At 39.5% G+C, this 20,349-nt stretch overlaps 1 protein-coding gene and 1 long non-coding RNA gene across 7 annotated transcripts in view; one reads left to right on the top strand and one right to left on the bottom strand.

Annotated features, from left to right (window-relative positions):
* The window catches only part of brat (brain tumor), a 39,732-nt gene that overhangs the window by 1,862 nt on the left and 17,521 nt on the right, over nt 1-20,349 (top strand). For 2 of the 6 annotated variants that reach the window (XM_070288720.1, XM_017178255.3), the window contains exon 1: nt 16,325-16,604. The gene's annotated coding sequence lies outside the window, so the exon portion shown is untranslated. Of the gene's footprint in view, nt 1-5,852; nt 5,869-9,544; nt 9,606-16,324; nt 16,605-20,349 lie in introns of those variants that run through there. The other 4 variants (XM_070288719.1, XM_017178256.3, XM_017178260.3 and 1 more) reach the window with 4 other exon arrangements.
* Nucleotides 13,548-15,151, bottom strand: LOC108082749 (uncharacterized). Its single transcript, XR_001771002.3, has 2 exons — nt 14,204-15,151; nt 13,548-14,140 (listed from the first exon to the last, which is right to left on the bottom strand). It is a non-coding gene; the product is annotated as an uncharacterized lncRNA (long non-coding RNA).

Here is a 20,349-nt window from a genome sequence, read left to right as displayed (position 1 = left end):
TAGTTGCTGGGGGTTCTCCTTTTTTAATTTTTACCATGTCTTTAATTTTGTATTCTTTTAAATTTCAAGGTTTATTTTTTACTGCAGGTTATGTTGTCTCTCGAAATTATAGAAAATGCATTATTATTTTATTTACTACTTTAAAATGAAGAAAATTTGTTTAATACATCAGTCCTATTAATTTGGCTGGTACTGTGTTCAGTACACCTATGTATATGTAATTATGTACATATGGAAAAGAACTTCCCTAGCATTTACTCGCGAAACTGATTCGTAAACAATTTCCGCACTCCGCACCCGTGGGTAATATTGTATTCTTGTAAGTCTTGTAAAGCCAGCGAAACCTGCACAAAAGCCATATTTGCACGTGCAAATAAATGTGAGACATACGATGAGCTCTCCCCGGAGTGATATATCCTTCACCTGGGGACATGAATATTGCAAAAATCTATTTTATATACGAAATACTTGCCAGGATGTTGCAAGAGGCCATGATGACAACAGGCAGTTGATACAGTGAGCACTGGTGAAAGAAGAAACGATTTCTGTCATGTTTTTGTGGCTGTTTTTTTATGAGGACAATGATACATATCACCTAAAGCCGATTTCTAAAAGATCAGCTGAGATATTTCGAAAAAAATAACCAACAAGCTTACAAAAAGGCAGTTTCTCGGGTGACTCACGTTGGATGCATTTCTGAGGCAAGTAGTCTTTTCGAGGTACCACTGTGCGGAATATTTCCAAGGATGCTTGCAGACATCGAAAGCCACACAAACTAAATAAAATAAATAAAATACGCAGACAGCAGAAGGGGGGTCAAGAGGAAGAAGAGCACGGGTAAGGGGGCCCGAGGGATCCGGGTTCAGAAGCAGACAAGAAAGGCGAAATGGCAATGGCACAAGACGGAGATGGAGATGGAGAGCATAGAGCGGAGAACGGACACGACAACGTGCCAGGCCAGCATCCTGTGCAGCGAACGAATATAGGGGGTGGGGAACACAACGAAGCAGGAGGTGGGAAGAAAGACCAGAAAACCTGTCATCTGCCGCCGGATGGAAGGAGAAGGAGAACAAACAGGCTAAAGGAGACGAAGGATGGTACTGCAAGCATTTTTAGAATTCCCAAAATCAACATAAAAAACCAAGCGAATGAGAGATGGTGGCCAGACAACTAAGAAGAGCAAGGAAGTCGTCTCCTTGCTCTCTTTCTTTCCCACTCTTATTCTCGATTTCCTCCATCCCCCCTGTTCTTGGTGTGCGTGCGTGATCGCAGCCCAGACGCAGCAGCAGCGTCATCGGCAGAGAGGCAGGCAGTTCATGGTACCTGCACTATACACGTTGAGTTTATCGCAAGTTTCCTCTTCGGTTCGTGTTTCCTCGCTGCCTTTGCCTTCCACAGAGGATATCGACATTTCGCAATGTCATAAAAAAAGGACAAAGGTAGCTGCAGTTCAAAATTCAAGTTCCCAGGACTCTGCGGCTTGTTCGGCACATTGATTGCCAATCGGGACAGTCTGCTTTATGCATTTGTATATCCCTTTTGCAATTTAAATATTCACTCCTTTAAAAGGAAAAAACAAATGTAAATAAATAAAAATACATTTTAAAAATCCTGAGGTAAGACAAATAGAAATTCATCTTTTCAGATTTATAAAACTACAACTTTACCTAGAAAATATGCATAGAATTAAGGGCAAGCCTTACATTTAGCAGTTCGAATTTCCCATAGATCTCAGTAGGTTTAGATGCATTTTAAGAAAAAACACACCAAAACACTGGAGTTCTTCCTGGCTTTCATTTAAAATCTATGCTTTTGTTTTATTCATTTTCGTATCGCATATTATTTGTAATTTTGGTTCGCTCTACGCTCGAGGAGATTTGCATAATACGCTGTTGAGGGCCCGTAAAATGTGTCCGATGCCGTCTGTTGCCATCGTCCATATTGCTGATGGGTGTTGAGTTCACTGCCGTGCATTGGTGGTGGTTGCTGCGAGTCCTCCAAGGACTAACATCCCCTGTGTGCCCTGTGCCTAGTTTCATTTCATTTTCGTTTCACTTTTTTTGCTCTGTTGCTTCCCACTTTTATTGTTGAACTTTACAGCTGCCGCTCGTATTTATTTTGTTTTTATTTCTCTTACAACTTGCATTTCCCTTTCGCGTCCTCGTCATCGTCCTCGCCCTCGTCCTTTCTTCATTATTTTTGGCAAGGGTGGTTGGACTTGTATGGAACTTATATAGCGCTTTGTATGCGTCTGACTTTGATCCCCTTTTGGGGGGTGGCACGACTACGTCTACGTCTGTCTGGCCACCCCCTCGACTCGACAGAGCGGCATTAGGGAAAGTGTCTTGCAAATAAATAAATAGTCATGTCAGCCATATTATTAATGCCCAGGAAGGAAGGAAGAAAGGAAGGTAGCGCAAGGTTCACATGGGTGGTGGTGGGTGCATGGCGGGCGGCGCTAATCAACCCTCTGGGGGTGTGGCAAACGGAAAGGGGAACGCATCTTACCCCGAAAATCGAGCACATCAAATACAGTGCTTCCTCGAAGTGTGGATAGTTTAGTGATTTGTAATACTAAATTGTCATGAACTTTGATTAATATTATACATATTATATTATATTTTGTTATTAATATCAAATGGTTTATATTGCGATCCAAACTCTTTTGAAAATGTCTAATAGCAGATTTATTTCCATGCTGAATTCAAAACAATATGTATTCTCTAAAGCAAGGGTATTCACCTCGCCAAAGTAATCAAATAGAGAGGCGATTGGAGAGCGTTCACTGTACGCAATATATATAGGTACGTTCATCTACGCATTGCTGTCTGTTCGCGTTTGGGGTCAACAAACTTTTGGGCCAGCCCCCAGCATCACACGTACTGTACACATGTATTGGTGAGTGCGAAAAGTGAACGATTTTCCAGAGCAGAGCTCAACCCCCCCGTTTTTGAGAACCGGCGGACACTAGCACGTTCTACGCATTTTTGTGCATTGACCCCAGACAGACGGAAGCCCTCTCTTCCCCTTCCTTTCCCCATACAAACATTTTCCTCCCCTACATCGCACACACACACACACACTCACGTGTGCACCCTCACGCACATCTGTTTGTATAAGTACAATGGCAACCCTCGCTGATTTGATTTTCATATGTTGAATGGGAATTGAGGGTGACTATAGCTGTGCAATGGATGGATTTAACTCCCTGGATTTCCCCTCGTTCGTTCGCTTTTTCATTCCTACACCTTTATAGGCAGTTTTATGAATTTTTGTATAATATTTTTTTACGATTCTATATATTAAAATATGTATTCTGCAGTGGGGGCGCGCAAGTAAGTGCACAGTAAAAAATAATAAAACTAACAAAAAGGTCCTTTCTTTGGCATAAATATATTTAAGATATGAATAACATTTGTTTTATAAAATTAGATATGGTTAATAATAAAATATATCAGAAATTCGTTAGCTTTTTAATGTTATATCTGAAAATGGAAATTGTTTAGGTATAAGACCAATTTCAAATGGATATAGTTGGTATTTCTATTCACTGTGTAGACCTCTTCGATTACAGGTTTATGTCGCCATAAAGTCAAGAATCACCTTTAATTGCACGCTCTATATAAAGAGAGGGCCGTCCCCCTCAAGCTTTTGTTTTAGTGTTATCTTACCTTTGGGGGGGCGTGGAATATAAAATTGTTTTATTACATTCCCCACCCTACGTGATTATTTTGGGTGTGGTTCTTGTTTTTCTTGGAATATAAAAAACAGCATGTGTGTTTTCTGTTTAAATTTATTTGTTTTTCTGGTTCGTTGCTGCTCTATAGTGTGAAACGTACACTGTGCGAATGCCCAGCTTAGTATATTTTTTAAAACCTAAAGAGATTACCAGAAATAGATTACTAGAAAATAAATATAATTTTGATAACTCAATCATAAAATAAGGTTACAAATTGTATACAAAATATAATCAGTACTTAATAATGGTATTTAAGATTTTATTATTTTTTATTTATAGCTTAATTAAAAATCATGAATTGTCAGATTAACAAAAATGTATCCATAAGTATTTCGAAAATGTGCCAGATTACTTAAAGATTGTTTTTGAAAAAAAAGAGCAGCAAGTTATTTAAACACCAGATTTATTAGGTAAAATGCTTAACCTATCCATCTTATACTACAAATCTTGGCATAGCCAGTTCTTACTGTTCGAATTTAGAGTTATCTTCCTTCTTGCCTTCATGTTCAGTTCTTTGCAGTCTTTCACTCTCAGTCTTCTTGCACTTGGCTTGCTAATCGCTCCTCTGCGCTAAAAGTTCACACGCTGCTTGCTTTCGGAGTCTTTGGAACTGTCTTTGACTTTGTTTGGGTTGTGTGGGGTATGGTATGTGTGTGTGTGTGTTCACAGACCAGACGACAAGACAGCTGTTAAAGCAAATTAATCTAACAACAATAACAACAGCGAGCCAGAAGAAACAGGGCGGGCGAAGAAGAACAACACGAAAAAATAACAACAGTCACAGACCGTCGACTCGAATCCATATTGAAACATTGTATGTAGAAATATTCAGACTATAGTTCAGCTGAAACTGAAATTGCTGATAAAACAAAGCAAAAAATGCCTTTTGGAGGTGGAACAAGATGGATTTGACAATGGGGAATGAGGGGGCAAAGCCCAGCCAGTTGCACACATGTACAGTGAACTGTCCAAAACGAAAAACTGTTTTTGGGAACTCTTCCAGTTTTAACGGTCTAATTGTTTTTAAATTTAGTTCAAAAATATAATATAACAGAAATATATAAAATTATTATTATTTTCCCTAATTCTAAGTGGTCGAACCCCCTGCTTATAATATTATAACTCGAACCAGTTGAGAATTCTTGCAATTACCACCATGCACTTAAACTTTGCATAATGGTTTTTAGTTTGTAATTGCAATTCCGGGTTCCGCTAACCGAGAATTTCCGATCGACCACTGTAGCCTGCTATCAATTCTTTGTGGTTTTTATTGTTGCTTCCGCTTGTTGTTGTTTAGAAATAGAAATGATTTCACAATGTACTTTGGCGTCGCGCTTAGAGCTTCGGTTGACCGTTCCGTTCAGCTAAGCTCCCCCCGCCCGCCTCCGTTGCCAACAGCCAGCCAGCCCCTCTGCAACGAAAAGAATAAATAAAACAAAATGGGGAATAAAAATAAAATAAAAATAAGGAATAACACAGCGAAGAACAGAAAAACACGTTTTTCAGACTCGGATTTTTTTGTTTGATTTTTTTTCTTTTTGCTGATTTCTTATTAGATATTCTTGCCGCCTGGCCTGCTCTGCTCCCATCTGTCCGTCTCCCTCGCTCGCTCTCCCCTCGCTGGCCCGCTCCAAAAGACACTTATTATTTATTCTTTCGCTGGCCCGCAACTCGTGGCTTTTGGTTTATGGTGATTCAGCTCAAAACGAGAAGTGAATGTGCCCCCGCTACCCAACTCCCCTCGTCCAAAGCAGCGGTAGAGCAGTAGGCGTCGGCAGCAAATCCAGCAAGCACTGGGAACAAATTTTGGATTATATGCAATCCAGGTAGCAGAAATTATAAAAAAAAAGACTATATAAAACTGTGTTAAGAGATTGTTGTAAGTCAATCTAGCACAAAAATACAATTTTAACTTATATTTCATTTTCCCGTTTGGGTTTTGAATATATTTGAATCCTTATTTTTAATGGCACTAAGATTTTATCTTAAAATGTACTAATTTTTAATCGTTTTTGCAACAACTTGAACTTAATTTTCTCAAGTGTAAATAAGTTTGCATTTCGTGTTTGTGTTCCTTGGTTGTAAAATGTCAGTGTTAAATAATATTGTGTTTATTAAACCAGAAAAACGTAAGCAAATTTACCGTTGCAAGCCGTGAGTAAGCGATAGATGTTTAGAAAGAGAGAGGGGGAGAGAAACAGGCTGGAAGGAAACTACATGCGTGTAAGCAGGAGAGTCGTAGTGATTGACTGATTGATGGTCAAAGCACCAGCAGCAGCAAAAGCAACAACAATCTGAGTGTGAGCGAGTGAGCAAGCTCAAAGATTTGTGGCTGCCTTCTACCTCTTTTTCTTCTGCTGCTTCTTCTTACTTAATGAAGGTCAATGTTCGTACGCCAACGCCGCAGTCGACGTTCTTCTCTGCTTCTGATTCTGCTTCTTCTCCGTCATCTGCCGCTGCCTTTTGTGGATGTTGTTGTCGATGATTGGTCACTATTGTCGTTGTTGTTGTTATTGTCCATATCTGATTACACTCGTAAAAAAATGAAAAAGTCTGTGGCTTTGGCTGATAATTTTTAATGAACTTACAGTAAGGTTGGAGGTGTATCCACTTCGTCTTCTACATCAAACTTCTGTCGATATTAAATGATTAAAAACAATAAAAAGTTTGTTTCTACATTGAATAAACATTAAAAGATTGTCAGTTTTTCGCATGTAGTCATTCGGTCGTTTACTCAGTTCGCTTATTGTTAGTTATTCACTAATTTATTCATTCATTCGTTCATTCATTTATTTTCTTCGGGTTTTGTTAGTTATTCACTAATTTATTCATTCGTTCGGTCACTTAGTTTATAAATTTCTCTTTAATCTTGTTTATTAATTATCAGGATTTTTACCAAGGTGTTCACATACTGGTTATACCATTTGTTCACTCCATTATTTCGTTGTTTAATTTACAGCTTCGGTGAATGAAAAGTGTATTTTGCTCAGAAATACATGTCATTATCATTAAACATTCTTTAAATATTGATTTTCAAGAAAATAGTAACAGAATATTATAGAAGTGCATACAAGGAAACTTTTGTTTATGTTTGTTTCAGTCTTGGATGCTCGTCCCCCTTCATTTAAGTACAAAAGAAAAAAAAAACTAAACTGAAAATCAACCCATAAAGTTGTTTAATGATATTTGATGTTTCTGCAGGCGTGGCTCTCTGTTTGAGTTCCCTTCCTGCCCTGCCCTCCGTCACCTCTAGCAAAGTCTTTCCATATAATTATGGAATAATTTAATTGTTTCAATTTGGGCAACTAATGTTTCTGGGGCTTGGCCCCATCGGTAATCTGGCGGAACCTTTGACCGATTTAACCCCAAACCCTGCGAGTGCCCAGAGTAATGCCCTCCCGAGAATTGTCGTCTCCGTCACAAGTTCTTTGGGGAAATTAGTGGGGAATAACCCACTCGAATCGACAGAGGAAACGGTCCTCAAAGCCCCTGGGAGAAAGAAACAGAGGTCGGGCTCGGTTCACAGAACTTCCCACATCTGATTAAAGAAATAATCAAGGGGTGTGCGAATTGAAAAGGCAAGAAATGTACGGGGAAATCTTTAAAAGCAAGCAAAGCTCTAAGACCGACCCAAAAGTGCCATTTCCGTTGGACCAGCAGAGAAATACATACAGTTGTGAACCTTTACAACTCACTCATCATGTATATTTTCCAGGGTATCTAATGGTTCTTTGGTTATTTTAGAGTACTGATAGTATTGAATAAGTTTTAAGTGCAGTTTTTAAATAATTAGAACCAATATAACGTTTAGAAAAAAATAATTTGGATATTGTAAGATATGTTTTGAAATATAAACAGACTGTATAAATAACCTGCTGCTTTTGCTTACAAAACGGTAACAAAGTTTTCACATGTTCATAAGAACATGTTATTTAGGATAACTTTATTTGTTTCGAGATCTTAAACGTATTTCAAAATAACGATCTCTTCTTTAGTATCTAAGTGTGGTTCCATGTTAGCCAACTTTGACTGTACTACTATAATAATTTGCCGCATCTAATATCGCAATTTGGCGTGGTGCAAGAAGAAGTTCGCCGGTCGGTCGAAAAGCACGCGGTTCGTTGGCTTTAAGAGTGTATCACACAGGCAATTATGAACGTTGACCTTCTGCCAAAAAAAAGTTTCCACTGCCCGAAAAAGGTGAAAGAACAGAGACCAACCGACGAAGACCGACCCCAAAATGAAGGTAACAAAGCCATTAGAAAGACAGAAGAGGCTGTGCGGGGTGAATGGGTGCCAAGAGGCAACAGCCAACCGCCAAGAACCAAGGCAAATAACCAAGAAGAAAATGCGCCAAAAGAACAAAAAGTTTCGAAAAGCAAATAAACAAGAGCTGTTAAAAGGAGAGACAGATAATAATAAAGAAGGGGCGCCGTTGAGTGCAAAACAAAGCAAAATTTTGGCCAACAAAAATGACTTTGCTGGAGTCGGAGTCACGGGGTCTAAGCCACCATACTATATACACACCTCTGTGGCTCTTTAGTTCTGTACCTGTATCTGTATCTGTAGCTGTGCTGTGTACTATAACCTGGCGCTGACTTTGGCTCTTTTTGAAAGTTGAAATGCTTGCCTAGGTAGAGCCAATAAACGAGTTTGAAACAAAAGAACAGAAACAGACGCTTAGCTAACCTATCTCTACCTCCCAGCCATCATCCCCCTACACACGGGCAACCTCCCCTCCACAGCAGCCCTCAACTCCCCCAATATCGCGCGTGTGAAGATCGCGAACTGTGGAACGAAATGGTAACTGGAACACGAGCTCTGTGGCATTGAACCGAACCGAATCGAACAGAAGAAAAACCAGAAAAAGCAGGCAAAAGCTTTGGAGGAGTGATTACCCTCACAGGTCAATCATTTCCACAGTGGATGATATGAAGTCCAATTTGCTGAAATTACCCAGAATTACACTCAGAGGTGGATTATCTTTAGTTTTTTATTTTTTTTTTAAGATTTTATAGTTATGTTCATATTATCCTCATCTGTATCTATACAAAATTGAAATACAACTATGAGGATGTACAGGAAGTTTTGGTCACAATTTTGTGTCCCCCAATTTACCAGCACCTTTCATTAAACCACTCGTGCTGAGAAATTTTCCAAAAAAAGTGACAGTTAAAGCCGGCCATAATTAACAGCGTTCATCAATTACATCAGACCCACCCACCCGCACCCCACTCATAGGAGATCCCACCTCAGCATACCGCAATGACAAAGCTCTTAAATGCGGCCCCCAACCACCCAACTCCCACCACAACCTCTAACATCCCATTGGGCATCCCCCGCAGGGAAGCTCCTTTTTTGTGTGTAGTGCATAATTAACGTAAAGTGTTTCTCATGGCAAACAAAAAAAAAAAAAAAGAGGGAGAGATCGAGAGGACATGTTAGAAATAATGCGTGTACTTAAGGGCTTTTATACCCTAGCAAATGGCTCCATTATCTGGCCAACAATTTGGTGGTCGTCTATAAAAGAAAGCAATTGGAGTCTGAAATCGATTATAATTACTTTATCTTAAGAATCCTATGGGAAAAATAATAATAATAATAATTTCAATAGTAATATTAAATTGATTTGATCTAATTTAAGAAATAAATATATTTACCGGAAATATCCAGGATTGCTTCGTATTTAGGGACTCATAACAACTAAGGGCTTACAAAACCCCGAAAATAATATAATAAATATAAACTATCATATTAAAAATACAGCAACTAAACCTATTTTCTTTCCTTTAAATATCTTTTCAGAAAATCACAATTTACTTGACAAATGGTCCAAATCTAACGACTGATATTTGAAAGATAAGGGGTAAGTTAGACCATATATCTAATGCCTGAAAGGGTATTCAAGGTTTCGTTAAAATCTAGTATTCAGGTCCCTTTTTTTTTGTTGTACACATCCGCATAGACAATAAATCTATCTTGAGACCGCTTCGGCATCTCTCCTCTCTGTCGTGTGTCCTTCGTACTAGAAACCCAATACCTGCCAGCATGTGAAGAGGAGCAGCTCTGGATGAACTGAAGTGCGGATGTGTGGAGGCGGAATGAGTGATAGTAGAGGGAACAGAAGAAGAACGGGTCGGACGTTGGGCTTATTCATCATATCTCACGTACGCGCCTGATGTCTGGAGTAGCTCTTCTTTTTTTTCTGATTTATATGCCATGCGGGCGGGATCCCGTCAGAGGAAGACCCGGACCCTACATACCGAATGCGAAACATGTGCTAATGCTGTTATTATTATTCTCTTTCGCTTTAAGCCCACTTCCGCGCCGGGCCTTTGGCCCCCCCAATAGTAAAGCACTCTCTCTCGCAACAGGACATTTATCCAGAGATTTCTTGATGGCATCACTGATTTTATTTCACTTTTTGGTTATACATATATTAATATGAGTTTTTTGTTGCCGTGCGAGCAACAAGTTATTCTCTTTTTTTTGTTTTGTGTCTATTCATGGTCCGCAGGTCGCCGGTTAGTTGGTTTATTGACATCAAAGTTCTGCCAGCGTCGACGGCAACGTCAGCGTTAGCGTTAAAGCTACACACTTTTTCAAGTTCGTGAATTTTTTAGCCGTTCGTTGACTTTTGCCGTTGTTGTTTTTCCATGTCTGTTAACGTTTTATATATTTATTGTGTCCAAACTAATGTCTCTTTAAGGCTGTCTGTATTTAACTATCTATCTACCTTTTATATCAAGGCTATACTGCGTTTTTCGCGTTAAGAATCATGATCTTGAAAACTTTACTTTCTATAGAAACAACAAAATGTTGCAAACAGTTTAAGAGATAACAAATAACAAACCTTTAAAGTATAATCAAATCTCGAACTGTGATTTCAAACTGGGGGTGATTAAAAAAATTTGGGTCTTCAACCCAAACTCTTCCAAATTTGTAACCCTGTATCTCTAAGGCAGCCATCGACCATATAGCGTTTCGTTCTCGTTTCAGTTTCGAAATTCCTTTCTAGTTAACAGTCTGTGACCCTTTGCAACAATATTTTCGCAACATTTTAACCAAACCTCGTGAGTTTTCCAAGAACCAAAGCTGAAAACATGAGAAAACGGGGAAGAGCACAAAAAAAAAGCTCAACTAAAGTTCGGATTTCAACGAGCTGATTGAAATTTCCTGCTCGTGGATGAGGGGGCGTCTTCTTCGCTTATTAGTTTAATGCGAATTATGAGGTCAGTGCTGAAACAAAAAAATAAAATAAAAGAACAAAAAAAGAAACTGAGACACTCACAGCGGGAAGACACCTAAGAAGAAGACTCACACAAAGAAATTACGAAAAAGGGTCGGAGACGGCAGAAGAGAGTTCAATAAAGTGCCCTCATTAGCTTTAATGTAAGGGGATATGGTGGGCGTTGAAAACTGAGAACGACCGACCTCGAACCTTCAATAGGGGATCCAAGCGGATCCCCCAAGCTCATGCGGGCACATGTGTCTCCAGTTACGGACTTCCATTCCACCGAAATACATAAACTTATCAGAAAGTGTAAATAAAATACCAACATTTTTAGACATTCACTTTATTTGCTTATTGTTCTTGGCATTAAGTTGTAAACGTAAATTGAGCAATTTGAGATACAGGAATGAATTAAAGCTTTACTATTATAGTTTCCCACTACTTTCCCATTTTGTTAATAGCTTCGTAGGGCTAACAATTATTCAATTAAGAAACTGTATACTTATGTTATTTATTATGTTAATAGGAAATTTTTATACCCTTGCAGGGTATTATAATTTCAGTCAGAAGTTTGCAACGCAGTGAAGGAGACATTTCCGACCCTATAAAGTATATATATTCTTGATCAGCATCAACAGCCGAGTCGATCTAGCCATGTCCGTCTGTCCGTCTGTCTGTCTGTCCGTCTGTCCGTCTGTCTGTCTGTCCGTCTGTCCGTCTGTCTGTCTGTCTGTTTCTACGCAAACTAGTCCCTCAGTTTTAAAGCTATCTGAATGAAACTTTGCATATAGTCTTCTATATGCTCTCACTGCTATATATGTCGGAACGGGCCGGATCGGACGACTATATCATATAGCTGCCATACAAATGTTCGATATATTTTTCGAAAAAAAATTATACCTTTGCTGTTTTTCAACATTTTTGCACCATTTTTTAGATATGGCCGTTTTATATTATTTCAGAATTTTGGTAAAAATTTTATGAAAATCGGACGACTATATGATATAGCTGCCATAGGAACGGTCGAGAAATAAATAGGAAAAAAAATTATAGCTTCGTTGTTTTTCAACGTATGTTTATCTACTCTGAGATATAAGCTTTTTTTATTATTCTAGAATTATGGTATAAATTTCATAAAAATCGGACAACTATATCATATAGCTGCCATATAAACCGATCGGTAGATGTAGAGAAAATGTAAAACTGTAACTGTCAAACTTTAAACATAATAAGTATAGGTAACATGTAATGAAACTCTGTTTTGTGAGTGTTTTCAGCATTTAAATCTATAATATAAACCTCAAAACCAATCTGCAAGGGTATACAAACTTCGGCGTGCCGAAGTTAGCTTCCTTTCTTGTTTAAAGTTTATTTTAAAGCATATTTCAGATTTTAAAATCAGCTAGAGTTAACAAAACTCAAAGTTTTTGCAAAGAATCTGAATTGAGTTTGCGAGTCTTCAGTCAAGACAATTGTCTTGGGTATCTGGGCTAGGAAAACAGCAACAGCTTACGAAAGAATTAGTTTTAATCTGTTCTTTAGAATTCTCCGTTTCTTTCTTGCTTAAGAGGGCTTGATTACAACATTCTCAAATTGCCCGTGTTCCGGAACTAAGAGGTGTAACTAACTGTTTATAGAGCTAACGCGTGGATCCATTAGTGACATAAGAACTGACAAGTATGACCAGAGATGAGTATTTCCTGCTTCCAATTAAGACTTAACTACTCTCTTTCTCTCATCACCTGGTCTTAAAATAAGAGAGAGAGCAAGAGAGCGGGAAAGAGAGGGAACGACAGCTGCACAGCTCCTGCTAATTTCCGGTTTCAAGTGTCACATTTTTTTCCAGCCCAAAATTATTGAAAGAGCCATAACAAATATGTGATCGCTGGCCGTATTTTATGGTTTATGGGTTGGGCTTCCCCCTCTTCCCTTTCGATCAAGGGAAACATCTGGCGGCGTTTGTAGTTGTTGTGTACGACAGCTGCTAAAAAGGGATCGCTCGTTCCGTTTGTTGTTCCTCTTGCTCTTGTGGCACATTGAAATTAGCTGCGTTGGGGTGATTATTATTGAAACCCGCTCGATTGAATTGTCTGTCAATACGGCAATAAAGTAGTTGAGGCTGCTGAGGTCGGTCAGCTTATAAGGCGGGCTGCTTATGAAAAACCCTACCCCCTTTACCTCGTTCTTTTAATTTCTTTTTAAAACTCAAAATCTTAATTTAGAATACTTTCAAATTATTGATTGATATCTAAATTAAAAAATGCTATATCATAATAATAAATAATGAAAGCCCTCAAGGATTTACAATAAGAAAAGTGTCAATAGGCCAGGGTCCCAACTATAGAATCCAATGTTAAAAACTCATTAAAAAAAAATACTTTAAAAAAAAACATTTGTTCATATTTATGTATGCGTTTTAAATTTTTATGATTTTTTTACTTGTAAGTATTTTACAACTGTCATATTCTGTCATAGATTTTTACTACCAAACTAAAGGTTTTTATGTGCCAATCCATGTGTATATATGAACATATGCATGGTTCTTAAATGAAAGCGTCTAAAAAAGCCATTAAGTTATCTTCAAGTTAATTTATTTAAAATTATAAATACATAGTTCTTACTACTTGGCTGCATTTTTATGCCTTTTTGTTACTTTGACGTCTTGTGTGGCAGATGTATTCCAGTTGGAGAAGTTCGGCTGTAGCAAAAAATATTTCAACGCTTGGCGTAATTGTTTTTTCCTTTTTTTTTTCCTTTTGTCTTTGCCATTGGCTTTTGGCTGTTTTTGCTTGTTTTGTTTTTTTCCTTTTGCTGTCTTGTGTCGTATTTTCTGGATTTTTTTTGCGGCCGTATCTTTTTTGCTACTTTAAGCACGTCGTTCGTCAGAGGAGTAAAGTCGAAGGTTCATGAACCGCCGGCAAGGACAAAAGATGTGGCTACGGAGACGGCGGGATGGAGAAGCTGGCTACATGGACATATCGATCACATGGGGAGGAGGCATACATTTCTGTCTGTGTGCCTTATTCCACAATCCCACTTGTTTCCCTGCCACAGCAGCATCCCATCGCACGCTTCCCAGATCCCGTCCACTTGAACCCGTCAGTTCTTGGAATTTTGGCGGGGCTAATCTGGAGGGCACTAAAGTGTACAGCGCCACTTTTGGATACCTGTTAATCCATATATTTGGATGCGATAAAGAGTACCAGGAATACAAATTTTTTAAGAAATACCATTTGCTAGATCCAGATTTCAAAATAATGTATATGTTGAGTTATTCAACTAGGCCAAAATGAATAAGTTTTTTGGAAATAGATATGCATCCTTTATAGGCAGTTTAAAGGTATCTGCTAGTTTAGTACCTTGCGGAGCCGAAAAGGCTTGACAGGAAGTCCGGCCTCCTGTTACTTTAAGCTCCCATAGGGTATACAAGAAAACTATTCAAGCTCTTCATGTAGATACCAGAGTCAAAGAGATTTCACTTAATTGGATCGAACTTAATCCGAGACACCTCCTCTTTTTCGGTAGGTGGGCGGTGCGTGAGTCACGCAGCCTCTGCTACGATATTATCGCAATTGGCGAACAAGAAATCACTGACCTTGACTTTAAGCAAAGTTTAAGGCCCTTTGTGCCAGGCGTATACATATGTACGTATGTTTGTATATATTTGACGTATGTATCCACTCGAACGGCAGCATAATTATAGAGTTGAGCGGCGTGCGCGTTTCTAGACTGGTTTTGTTGTTCTCCGGACGTAGTCCGACGTCGACGTCGACTTTGACTGCGACGCGGCAGAGACGCCAAACGGCGGTTTTGCCATTCCACGCTGTTCTTTGAGCCGCGCGCTGTCGATCGAAGAGTTGAAGAAACGCACATGACGCAAGCCCGCGCAGACTTTTACATTCCCATTTCCATTCCCGTTCCCGACGTCGCTCCTTTCTCCCTCCCTCTCACCACCTATTGCATCAGCGGTGGAAGCGGCAAAGTCAGTTGTAAACTAGTCGCTTATTGTTGTACTTGCCAGGTTGGTAATGACCATAAAGAGCTTAAACTCGCTTATATTCGTGCACAAGACAGGTGTGTGTGTGACTGCTGGGTTCTTCCTTTCTCTGGAGCAGATAAATAGCAGTTCAGCGTGTTGGGGCTCTCTAGCCACACTTTACAGTGTAAAAATGTTGTGTTTGTTTCTTCTGTTCATTTAAATTGATCAATTGTTGGACAAAAGATTAATCTCACTACTAAGAAAAACTATTTTAAAATGTACTATTTCAGAACATATTGAAGTATTTTTAAGCTATAAATCAAATTTCAAATTCGTCATTCACCATTCATTGGAAATTTTTAAAGATTTCGAATTTCGGATGAATCCCTGAGCACTTCCCATCCGGCCGTGTTTATTACTCCAATGACTGGGACCTGTAATTAAAGCTTCCAGTTCAGTTTCCATTCAATTTTGACACTGTTTTAAATTTGAATTTATGCTAATTCTTCCGAATAATCAGTTATTGCGAAACAGAGCCGAAAATAAATGCTAACGATAATCTTTTGACTCGCTGCGTGCAACCGTTCTATGCATGGGGTTTTTACTTCAAAACGACAACAAAAAGCCCGAACAAATTACCCCACGACCAGTGTTATTTTCTGCATTTACCATTTCCTTCTCCTCCTCTCTGTGCAGCCCTTTTTTCGGTTCTCTTCTTCTGTAACTCACTCCCACACTTACACATGCAGAGACCGGAATACTTGGAGTGCACTGCTCCCTCTCGCAATTTATGTTCTGTACTCTGGTTGTATATACAATATGTATGTACATACATATGTCCGTATGTACGTTTGAGTGTGTAGGAGGTTGTCAGAGGTCAGTCTCATTGCGGGCAGCGCAGCTGGCGTAGCCTAGCCGTGGGTATGTCTGTATGTACATCCAAATGTTCATAAATATGTCTGCACTCAGTTCCAATTGCCATTCCATTCCATTCCTCTGGCGTCGTTCTGCAGCCAAAACTAGATTTCGCCTCCGCCGCCTCTCTACCACTCTCTGGCGCTCCCACCCTCTCTCTCTGGCTGGTTCTTTGTCTCTCCCGCTGGCGATAACTGGTTGGGTGAGTTTTTTTGTTGTCGGCTTGGCGTTCGTACCAGTTCCGTCCGTTCCCGGTTCCTCGTTCCGCGTTCGACATGTCTTGTAAAAATTCTTCGTCGGTTTCATTCTCATTCAGTTCTCGACTCTCTCTTTGACAACCCGCCACGAGAGCGAGAGAGACGTTCGAGAGAAGAGAGCATTCACAAGAACGGAACGTTCCGCTTTGAGTGAAACCTATAAATACAAGTGCAAGCGGGCCATTCGAAAAAAATTTTTCCGCAATTTTTCGACCGGACGCACGTTTGTTCTTGTTACATTAGCTTAAAATACATATGCTATATTTAAGGCTATAAGCTGTTTGCGAATTTTAAGCCGGATAAACACGGAAAGACGATCAATCGCGTAAATTTTTCGTCGAGCTCAGAGAAAATACAAGAGCGTCCCTGCCTGTGTACGTGCGTGCGAGTGAACTGTGCGAAAAAGCAATAAAAGTATTAATACTAGTGGAATAATAAGTAAATCTAAGTGCAACAATAACATACACATACCTAGCCTATGTACGTATGCAACCGAGTACAGAGAACCGATCAAATAAGATTATTATACATATAAAAAAAGCCAACAAAAACGAAAGAAACAAATTGTTTGGTTCTGCTTTAGTTCTGCTTCTTCTTCCCCCGATGCTGACGCTGACGTTGGCGTCGCAGCCGCCGTAGAGTTCATCAACTTGTTTAGAATCGCGTACGTGAGTGCGTGGCTGTATCTGTGTGTGTGAATGTGAGTGAGTGTTGCCTTTTCCTGCTGCGCTTCTTCATTGCTTTTGTCTACGAATTCTTTCTCGCTCTCAGTCGCCCGTCTCCGCTCTCTGTCTTCTTGCGACGCATCACTTGCATTGTTTCTGTTTGTTGCAATGCAACAAAACATTTTCTTGCCGCCTTCCTTCTTCGCGTTCCGTCTTCCTTCTACCATTCAGTGCGTGTGTGTTTGTTCTTTTTGACGGGGCGCGCTGTGTTGTTGTTTGCATTAACTTTTTAACGTTTGTACGCATTTTGTTATTATTATCTCATTCCTTATTTTGTTTTGCGCCCCCTGCGCTTTCAACACTCGCGTCCACCTAAATTGATACCGGCAATATTTATCCATGGAATATTTAAGTTTTCATCCCCAAAAACAAGATTAGAATGTTTACCGTTTACCTTAAAATTATAATAACAAATGGGAGTTTTTCTTCTTTAATTATTTAATTATTATATACATATTGTATATAGTCTAATAATTTAACTTGAAAAGTAATTTAAATTTTTATTATTCAAAATCGTCTGATAATGAAATAGTTTAACAACCTTTTAAGCCCGAGGGGTGCGCACTTCCTTCAACTCGAAACGCGACCTTCCCGCGTCCACAATAAAGAAAATGTATAAAAATAAAATCCGAGAGTCGAGCCTATTTATTGCGACCCAACTGTTTCAACAATTCCCCGCCATTGGGTTTTGTTGTTGATATCGTTATTTGTTATTGTTGTTGCTGCCTTGTCGATGCGGAAGAATAAAATAACGAGTTGGTTTTCTTGTTTCTCGTGTGTATTTTAAACAAAAAATTATTACGGCAATGTTCTCTAAATTTAATCACTGTGTAGACTGACTGACAGGCTGATCGACGTGTGAGCCACGCTTGGGGTTCCTCATTAATAAACAAACTGCGTGAGTGTGTGCGCCGAACCCAACTAAAAAAAATACGAGAACGCTAAAAACGTGTTTTAAATTTGTTCCTATCTCTGTGTGAGTGCAAACATAAAACAAACGTACAGAACGGAAAGAAGAAATACAGCATAACATGTCTGTCGAACGCTATATATTCCATGTGTCTTGTTTCACGCTCGATTTGGCGACGCCAGCAGATCTCTGATTAAAAGCTGTCGCAGCTGGCTGTGCTTTATGTAGAACCGATTGCAGTGGGCCCCGGAAAGCGAGAACATGATAGAAAAGACTAGCGATTAACCCAAAGTCAAAGGTTCCCTAGTACTCAAACTAAACGGGACTGATTTCGTTTAGCAGGGATTCTAAGTATTATTATTGTTTGTATTGTTTGCGAGCCAATGGTTTCTTGTTAAATTTGGAAAACATGTTTATAATTAATGCACAAAAAAGCCAGAAATTCTTAAGTTGTTTTGAGCCAAACTTGTGAAATACCTGTTTAAAGGTGGTATACCACTTGTTCAAGGCAAGATTACATTAGTTTGAGATATAATTATTTATATTTTTGTTATAAAAACTATTGAGATTGCAATATGATTCAGTTGAGAACATTTTATGTACATATGTTAGTCCTTGAAAACTAAAGATTAAAGGTTTAACAACAGGGAGTTTACTGTATCTGTGCTGCTGTGATGTACCATTTCCGTGATTTGCAATTCAGATAAGTTCGCTAGCCAGAGTAGAGAACGGATAAATGATAATTCCAGTCAACGATCCTTTCATCAGGGCCGATTTGGGCCATCTCCCGTAACTCGGAAAGAAAACTCTTGTGTAGAATGCATTTCCTGCCCGTGGCGACACTGTTCTTTTCCGAGATTTCTAGAACTCGGTCGGGGTCGTTCGCTTGCCAGTTCCCGCCAATCTTTGCCAGCGCTTCTTGCTGTACCCATTATGTATATTTTGTGTTCTGTATATGTCTGCACTATCGCAGAGCGTCGCTTTGCCACCACGTAATAGATAACGAGGGGAACCCGAAATTGGTACAACTCTAATTGAAAATGTAAAGAAGATAGTAAATATTTATCGGAACTTAACACGCAAACGAGGCGAGCGAACACGTTCCACTTGATTGGATGATGTGGTGGTGTTGCAGCCCCTAGGAGATAGCGCAAATTTATGTTTTTCATAGTAAATAAAAATCTTTTAGTTAGATTTCTGCTAAGATTTTCTGTTGCAGACTTATTTTAAAGTCGATAGCTCAATTAAGGTGTACACAAAAACGTGGTTGGAGAATACAATTTTTGTATCTTAAACTCTATATGGAATATTTCCCAGCCGACACTGTACCTGCGTGCAAGGTTGCCTTGCTATTTCCGACCACCAGTGTAGAGCCCAGGACACGCAGACACTCGCTATCTCCCTTTCTCTCGCACCCATTAATGCCAATGCACTCGAGCGAGGGAGGGGGCCAGCAGCTAACGAACCACAGACACTACAAAGCGCAGTAAGAAAGAAAAATGTTGTGCAGAAAAAAAGAGACAACAAAGAAGAAATAAGAAAAAAAAAAAAAATAATAAAATACAAGAACTGCAACGACGACGTTGACCTGCGGGGCCTTTGACGGGAGTGGGAAAGAGTCGGAACTAGTCGTGGGAGAACGACCCGAAGGAGAGCGGGGAGTGGGGTGAGGTAGAAGGAGGAGAGATGCACGGCGTCTGGGATCTCGGGGCACATCGTTGTTGTCTGCTAAATTGGATGCTGCTGCTGCTGCTCTTCTGCTGTCCTTATTCTTCTTCCAGGTCTTCATCTCTCCTCTGCAACAATAAAACTCCCTTGTGCTTGTCGCAGTCGCAGATTTCCTTTTCCTTTCCTTCTTTTTTCGCCCATTGTCTTCAATAAAATGCGTCGAGTCAATTTCATTCACCAGCAGCTGCTTTGGGGGTCGCGGCGCTGCCCGGCTGCTGCTGACGCATAGCTGGCACCGTCTGAGAAAAAAAAAAAAAAAAAACGGGAGGAGCAAACGTCGCAGAATTCGACGAATTCTGCTACGGATTACAGTGGATATTTGCTAAGCATATCCAATTATAAAACGAATTCAGATATTTAATTTGGTAGAAAATGGTAATAATAAGGTTTCCTCAAAATGTTATTTTATATAGTAGATACCACAAAATTATGTTGGTATATGATTTTCATTAATTTCTCTCAGACAATGCATTGCCATCCTTAGCTTGGATCTTTCGTTGTTGCCCTCTGCCAATATCTACTGTATTTTAATTTGCATCGAACCGAGACAACAAGAACAACAATCGGTCGTGATGTTGGCTGGCGGTGCCTTTGTCTGCGATTAAGTTGTGGAGAAGCGATGGTACATGGAGCTTGGAGTTTGGAACCTGGGATTTTGCTGATGGGATGAGGATTGAAATTGTGTTTGGGCCTTGGGTTCGGGATGGATATTTTATCTTCCAACTGTCAGCGTTTTTGTTGTTGTTGTTGTGGTACCTCTGAGAAGAATGTGAATTTAGGTGTGTATGTGTGTGGACAGAACAGGTAAGCGTAGTTTGCTTTGTTCTGTCTTATGGCCATGCTCTTTGTGCTGGTCTTCTGG

Source organism: Drosophila kikkawai, chromosome 2L (assembly GCF_030179895.1).
Source record: "Drosophila kikkawai strain 14028-0561.14 chromosome 2L, DkikHiC1v2, whole genome shotgun sequence".
NCBI classification, from domain to species: Eukaryota; Metazoa; Arthropoda; class Insecta; order Diptera; family Drosophilidae; genus Drosophila; species Drosophila kikkawai.
This window is presented reverse-complemented; position numbering and strand designations above follow the sequence as displayed.